This window comes from Zalophus californianus, chromosome 12 (assembly GCF_009762305.2).
Source record: "Zalophus californianus isolate mZalCal1 chromosome 12, mZalCal1.pri.v2, whole genome shotgun sequence".
In the NCBI taxonomy this organism is placed as follows: Eukaryota; Metazoa; Chordata; class Mammalia; order Carnivora; family Otariidae; genus Zalophus; species Zalophus californianus.
Window position 1 is genome coordinate 70,539,749 of NC_045606.1, and position 7,781 is coordinate 70,547,529.

The following is a 7,781-nucleotide window of genomic DNA, read 5'->3' on the forward strand; positions in this document are numbered from 1 at the left end:
ACATTTGTGGATGGATTCCAGGGAAGGCTCAATTTACTCTAATTCTACTGCATGAAGGCTGTCAAAATGTCTTATATCTTAATTCCAATATTTATGATCCTTTTTAGTAATTACTGACTCAATAGGGACAAAATGATGACAAATTAGGTTATGTTGTTATGGATTCAGTGATACAAAACATAATTTTCACAATTTGTACTATATACCAACATAAATTAAAATTCTTAAAGTACTATTTCCATCTTGCTATACCTCTACTCAGAAAAATTCTGCTAGCCTCCAAGATTCTACAGTGAAATCATTGCCCTGATGCTAAAGAAATTTATTTTACCATGTGCCTAACCTGTATTTTCTATTCAATTTTTGGCCATATTCCTACATAAATTCTCACAAGTAGTCATATTTATTTGTTAACTTCTGAACATTCAGTCTTCATATCTAGTTCCCCAGTTCATCATCCTTGGTGAATCAGGTGTAGAGACTGGAAATTCAGCACCCTGGATAGTTATGTAGTGTTGAAGTCATTGGCTTCCTTTGATGTAGAGGGAGCCTTGCCTGACCAGTCTACCCACTGCAGAATCTGCCCAGCTCTCGCAAGTGCCATGTCTGGTTCCTCCAGAGTCACTGCTATGAAGAAGGTGGTTCAGTAGTTCTGGCTGGAAGCCAGACTTGACAGCATGAAGGTTTCTTAGGCAGCTGCAGATTTGAAATAATTCTGTCTGTAGAATGCTCAACATGACCCCCTGGTGACTGGAGTATCTTCAAGTAGGAATACCTTCAGACTCCAGAAAGTCTGTTCCTTTTTGTAGTAAAACAAATCTTTGGATGGTTTTCTAAACCACTTTTTATGAACCAGTGAATATTCAAGAGAACTAAATTTGAAGCCTATACAAAAGCTTATCAGTATAACACATGCCATACTATATAAACTCCTGCTTTTGTCAATCCTTAACATCTACCTCTCTGAATCTTCATAAATTTCTATTTCACAAGGCTGATTATTTTATATACACTGGCAGCAGCATACAATAAAATACTTAGTGAAAAAAATAGAGTCATCCTTGATAACCCTGCTCTTTCTAAAAAAATTTTATTACACTATAATTAACATACAGTGTTATATTAGTTTTGAGTGTACAGTATAATGATTCAGTAATTCTATATATTGCTTAGTGCTCATCAAGATAAGTATATTCTTAATTCTCTTTATCTGTTTCAGCCATTCCTCCACCCACCTCCCCTCTGGCAACTACCAGTTTGTTCTCTGTTTTTAAGAGTCTAGTTTTATTTGTTTTTCTTTTTTTGTTTGTTTTGTTTCTTAAATTCCACATATGAGTGAAATAATATGGTATTTGTCTTTCTCTGACTAACTTGTTTCAGTTAGCATTATATCTTCTAGGTCCATCCATGTTGTTACAAACGAGAGCTTTCAGTCCAGAATTTTTGTGGATCCCCAAAAGTCCAATTTATGTTCTTATCTTTACCTTGAGTTTAATCCATGAATGTCAAGGAAAGCCTTTTCTCTTAGGTGTTTGCATTCCAACTAATGCTAGCAGTAATGCATCTCTTTTACACACATATTGTCTTTATCTGCATTGTAGTCTCTAATATTCTTGACAGAGATCTATAGTTTATAAAGCCTTATTAATTTATTGGGGAAAGTCCAACTGCACATGTGTATGTTGGACATAACTGAATCTGTTTTCCCTGTTTCAAGATGAAGAATTTACCTAGATAGTTTTTCTTAGCTTTCCAGGTTGTATTTATATCTAACCTGGCTGCATCTATTTTTGTAGTCAGTTCTGTTTCACTAAATTACTCTTTATATTTTTCCTTTCTCTTGATTTATCTCTTCTTTTTTTTCTGTACTCTTTACTTTATCGCCTTTACTGGGACATGGATTTAACCCGGTATCCACTTATTTTCTCTTTTCCCAATCACCCTCTCAGTTATCACAGATTAGCACTCAGAAACATGTTTTGACATAGAAAATTATCACGGTCTTCCTATAGTCAAAGTTGTATAAAGGAAATAAGGATTTAAAAATTTATACATTTTAAACTACTTTTACATTAGCAATACCAGGGATGTTAAAGAAATATAGTGCATTACTTACTGCTGAATAACTTGCAAACGAACTAGAAATATAAGGAAGCAGGCCCATTGATTTAGAAAAAAAACAACATGAAGCAGACTAAGGACCAAATACTATTAAGAAATGGCCCCTGGGTAGGTTTTTATTGACATGGAAATTTTAGTTCTCTTATGAAATTTCTAAAGTCTATCTTTCCTTGCATGTAATTGATTGAATTAGCATTTAATTAACATTGAGGCTTTTTTAAAGATTTATTAATTATGAGAGAGAGAGAGAGTACAGGGGGAGGGGCAGAGGGAGAGAGAGTCTTAAGCAGACTCACCCCGAACATGGAGCTCAGGGTGGTCTTGATATCAAGACCCTGAGGTCAGTGAAGGATAGTTGGAAGAAAGGCAGGCAGGGGCAAGAGGCCCCTGTCCTAAGAGGTACTCTTAAAAGGAAAAAGAGCCCATTCTGATATTCTACACCACCCTGGAAGGAGCCCTCCACCCTTTCCCCCATGAACAACTACCTGGTAGGTACATGAGCGCACGGACAAAAACCTGATTGGATGACAGGTTCGTGGAGGGTTAATCAGATTAAAACCACCCGCCAACAGTCTCACAAAAACTTCTAGACTTAGAAACTCCAATGGCAACTCTCTCAGGTCCCCTTCGTCTTCAGCAGCTTTGTACTATAGCTCAACAAGCTTTGCTTTGCTGCCCACCATTCTTTGTCTGGTCTCTTCATTCTTTGAAGTGGCATGACCAGGAACCGCAGGCACTAAAGGAAAAGAAATCCTGAAACAAGATCATGACCTGAGCTGAAACTGAGTCGGATGCTTGACTTTGCCACCCAGGCTTTAAAACCAAAGCCTCTATGTAGGATTTCATCAGTTGAAAGGAAAGAGTACAACTCTGTTCTCATCATCTTCCCCTGTCCTATATCACCCCTACTCCTTGATCATAGGCCAGTAGGGCTCCTCAAGTTCAGGGCTTCCTTTCAACAAATAGGAAAACTGTGTAGGGAGAGGTTTAATTCTTGTCAGGCTGATATGAGATGTTTATCCTATGGACTATAAGTTGATTTAAATGTGAAAGGTCTTCCTTGGAGAATCAGAGTCTTCTGTATAGGATCCTTCTATGTAGGATCCTTCTATATATAATCCTCCCACCAACTTGGATGGGGCTTTCTGTTTGAGAGGTCATTTCTTTATGTCAGAGGGATTATGTAGCATGGATATATTTTCAAATTGTTCACCTTTACCTTCCCCACATTTTTTTCTTTGTGTAATATTTCTCTTACATATTTACCCACTTTGGGCAAGTATCTGGATAGGCAGGCCTCTGAACACATTGCTCAGGCAAGACATTACAAGATAGTTGATGATTCATTTTTATTCACTGGTCGGTTTATGCTTGCAACTAACATGTCTTGTGGTGAGTTTTTTAAAAAGCCTTATATAGGGAAAGTATTTATAAAAAACATTAGTGAGGCATACATTTAAATTTGAACTTTTTGAAAAGATCTTAGTACTTAATACATGAGGTGATGTAAACTATTAAACTTAGAGTCAGCAGATATAAAATTAGTTCCACACAGTAGCTCATCTTCACCTGAATGTCATATATAATGGCATAATGTGTAAGTGATTTTAAACTGTGGAGTGCCATAAAATGTGAAACTCTGAAATTATTGTTGGTCATTGTTAGTAATATGTTTTTGTTCAGACAAGGCTATTTAGAGCAAAGTATAGTGGCAAGATTTAAGAAAGTTTCATTATGGAAATGGGTCTTGATATAGGCTGCAAAGAAAATAAGAGTTGGATAATCTATGGAGAAAGAACAGTTTTAAAGGTAGAGGAAACTGGATGATCACAACCTCATATTGGGGAACAGCAAGATAAATGGTCAGCTGGTATGAAGAATGTGTTGAAAGAAGTAAGAAAACATATACTTACCTGTGATTAAAGAGATGTTTTTCCTAGAGAGATTATAAAGATACATTAGATTGCTATGGCCAAACGTAAAAAAGAGGGAAATATGAAATATACATTAAATTGCTCCTAATATCAACTATCAGTCAACATTTTAAAATGCTTTTTTTTTAAGTAGGAGGGGCTAGTTCCATTTACTGCCTCTTGTAACACTTTTAACAACCCTAGAATAAAAGGTATATTATTTTCCCAGAATCACATATAGACTGAAGCTTAGGTATGTTGGTTAATTAGCTTAATGACAAAAATGTTTAGGTATAGAACTTGGATTTGAAATCTGGCATTTTTGGTTTGGAGTACAGATTCTCTCTTTTTTCTTTTTCCCTCTACTCATTTTTAAAAATTTTAATTCCAGTGTACTAACATACAGTGTTATGTTAGTTTCAGGTGTACCAGATAGTGATTCAACAGTTTCATATATTACTCAGTGTTCATCAAGATAGGTGTAGAGTACAGACTCTTAAACATAAAGCTATATTGGCTCTCTTGACCAAAAGACTAAATGATAGTATGTAGAAATAATGAATAATTAGCCTCCAAAACTCACACAGCTTTAATCATTTTTAAAGTAAAATATTATACTCACAGAAACAATATAGAATATTTTCACTCTCACAGGCTTAATCAATTTTAATATTGTAACTACATTTGTTTTACATTATTAAACTAAAGAAAATATTACAGTTGTAGTTAATGACTTCTGGGAATTCTTCCTGATCCTAATTTCCTCACTTCCTAGAAGGAAAAACTACCAAAAATTCAGTATTTATTAGTCCCATGCAAGATTATTTTTCAAAAATAAATTTATTCCATAAACTATTGTCTGAAAATAGTAGATGATATTTTTTACAAGTTTTAAATGTTATGTGAAGGCATGCTATGTTCAAGAAATTTTTGAGGTTAATACCTGATTATATATATAGCTCTTTGTTCATTCATTTTAACTTATGTAGAGTCTTCTATTTTATGAATGGACCACAATTTTCCTAATCACTCACCTCTAATGGATAACTAAACTGATTCCAGTTTTTCTGTTTTATAAACAATGCTGTCATGCATACAAGGATTGAAACATCTTCAGATTGGGTTACTACTGTTCTGCATGTAGAGAGCTTAGAAGTTGCCACTCTATCATAACAAGAAGTAAATACTGAACAGACTGCAATCAGCAACTTTTCTTGGATCTATAAGAGAGTGGAGAACACAGTCAATCACTGTGCCCTGTGATTGTCCTCCCAAGATTGGAGAGACAGACAGGTGGATACAGGGATCATGGCTTCCCAGAGCAGAGACTTATCAGTGGAAAGTGTTAGGGTCGTGAGGTTGAACATTTTTTCATGTATCTTTTAGCCATTTGTATGTCTTCTCTGGAGAACTCTCTGTTATGTGCCCATTTTTTGACTTGATTATTTGGTTTTTGGGTGTTGAGTTTGAGAAGTTCCTTATGGATCTTGGATACCAGCCCTTTATCTGTAGTGTCATTTGCAAATATCTTCTCCCATTCCGTGGGTTGCCTTTTTGTTTTGTCGACCATTTCCTTTGCTATGCAGAAGCTTTTTATCTTGATGAAGTCCCAAAAGTTCATTTTCGCTTTTGTTTCCCTTGCCTTTGGAGATGTGTCTTGAAAGAAGTTGCTGTGGATGATGTCGAAGAGGTTCTGCCTATGTTCTCCTCTAGGATTTTGATGGATTCCTGTCTCACATTGAGGTCTTTCATTCATTCAGAGTTTATCTTTGTGTATGGTGTAAGAGAATGGTCGAGTTTCATTCTTCTGTATATAGCTGTCCAATTTTCCCAGCACCATTTATTGAAGAGGCTGTCTTTTTTCCATTGGATATTTTTTCCTGCTTTGTCAAAGATTAGTTGACCATAGAGTTGAGGGTCCGTGTCTGGGCTCTCTTATTCTGTTCCATTGATCTATGTGTCTGTTTTTGTGCCAGTACCATGTTTTGGTGATCACAGCTTTGTAATATAGCTTGAAATCAGGCAACGCAATGCCCCCAGCTTTGTTTTTCTTTTTCAACATTTCCTTGCCGATTCGGGGTCTTTTCTGGTTCCATACAAATTTTAGGATTGTTTGTTTCAACACTTTGAAAAATGCCATTGGTATTTTGACCAGGATGACGTTGAAAATATAGATTGCTCTGGGCTGCATAGACATTTTAACAATGTTAGAATAAACATTGTTAAATGTTTGGAATAAATGTTTATTCCAATCCATGAGTATGGAATGTTTTTCCATCTTTTTGTGTGTTCTTTAATTTCTTTCATAAGTGTTCTGTAGTTTCTGGCGTGTAGATCCTTTACCTCTTTGGTTAGGTTTATTCCAAGGTATCTTTTGGTTTTTGGTGCTATTGTAACTGGAATCAATTATTAGCCATCAGGGAAATTCAAATCAAAACCACATTAAGATACCACCTTACACCAGTTAGAATGGCAAAAATTGATAAGGCAGGAAACAACAAATATTGGAGAGGATGTGGAGAAAGGGGAACCTTCTTACACTATTGGTGGGAATGCAAGTTGGTACAGCCACTTTGGAAAACAGTATGGAGGTTCCTCAAAAAGTTAAAAATAGAGCTACCCTATGACCCAGCAATTGCACTACTGGGTATTTGCCCCAGAGATAGAGAGGTAGTGAAAAGAAGGGCCACATGCACCCAATGTTCATAACAGCAATGTCCACAATAGTCAAACTGTGGAAGGAGCTGAGATGCCCTTCAACAGACGAATGGATAAAGAAGATGTGGTCCATATATACAATGGAATATTACTCAGCCATCAGAAAGGATGAATACTCACCATTTGCATCGACATGGATGGAACTGGAGGGGATTATGCTAAGTGAAATAAGTCAAGCAGAGAAAGACAATTATCATATGGTTTCACTTATTTGTGGAACATAAGGAATAGCATGGAGGACATTAGGAGAAGGAAGGGGAAAATGAAGGGGGGGAAATCAGAGGGGAAGACAAACCATGAGAGACTATGAACTCTGGGAAACAAACTGACAATTTCAGAGGGGAGGGGTTGAGGGAATGGGTGAGCCTGGTGATGGGTATTAAGGAGGGCACGTACTGCATGGAGCACGGGTGTTATACACAATGAATCATGGAACACTACATCAAAAACTAATGAATACTGTATGGTGACTAACATAACAATAATAATAATAATAATAATAATAATAATAATAATAATGATAATGATAATGATAATAATAAAGTTTCCTTTATTTCCTTATTTCCTACCCTACCAGGAAACCTGAGCTGTAATTGGCAAATTGCTGGAGGCTTAGTGTGGACAACTCTGAGAGTTAAAAACTCCAGTTGGACCCTGTCATGGGGGACCTCTCTGCCATTGTGAGTATTACTTCCAGGAGCTTGACCAGGTTCTCAACAGTAAATATTAGAGAAAAATTCCCTCATTTTTCTAGCAGGGGAAGAGGAAAAGGAACCATTTTGAAATACATCAGAGTACTCTGTACTTCTTAAGAAGGCCTGCCCTCAGGAGAAGCTAATCAGGTAGCATCTATTGTGCTGGGATTTTATCACAGCCTAACTTATTTGGCAGGAAGGAGATAATCAATTCCAATCAGCTGTAGATTCCATGTGAGAGAAGAGGAATATCTAGCTTTAACTTACTCTAGCCATCTTGTTCTACCTAAGGTGGGGAAGGGGGACTGAGAAGCATGTGTGAAGTTCACAATCC

General features: G+C 36.4%; 1 pseudogene; it reads left to right on the forward strand.

The window, feature by feature from the left end:
- Positions 1-602: 602 nt before the first annotated feature.
- On the forward strand, positions 603-809 carry LOC113911727 (annotated as a pseudogene).
- The last annotated feature ends 6,972 nt before the right edge of the window (positions 810-7,781 follow it).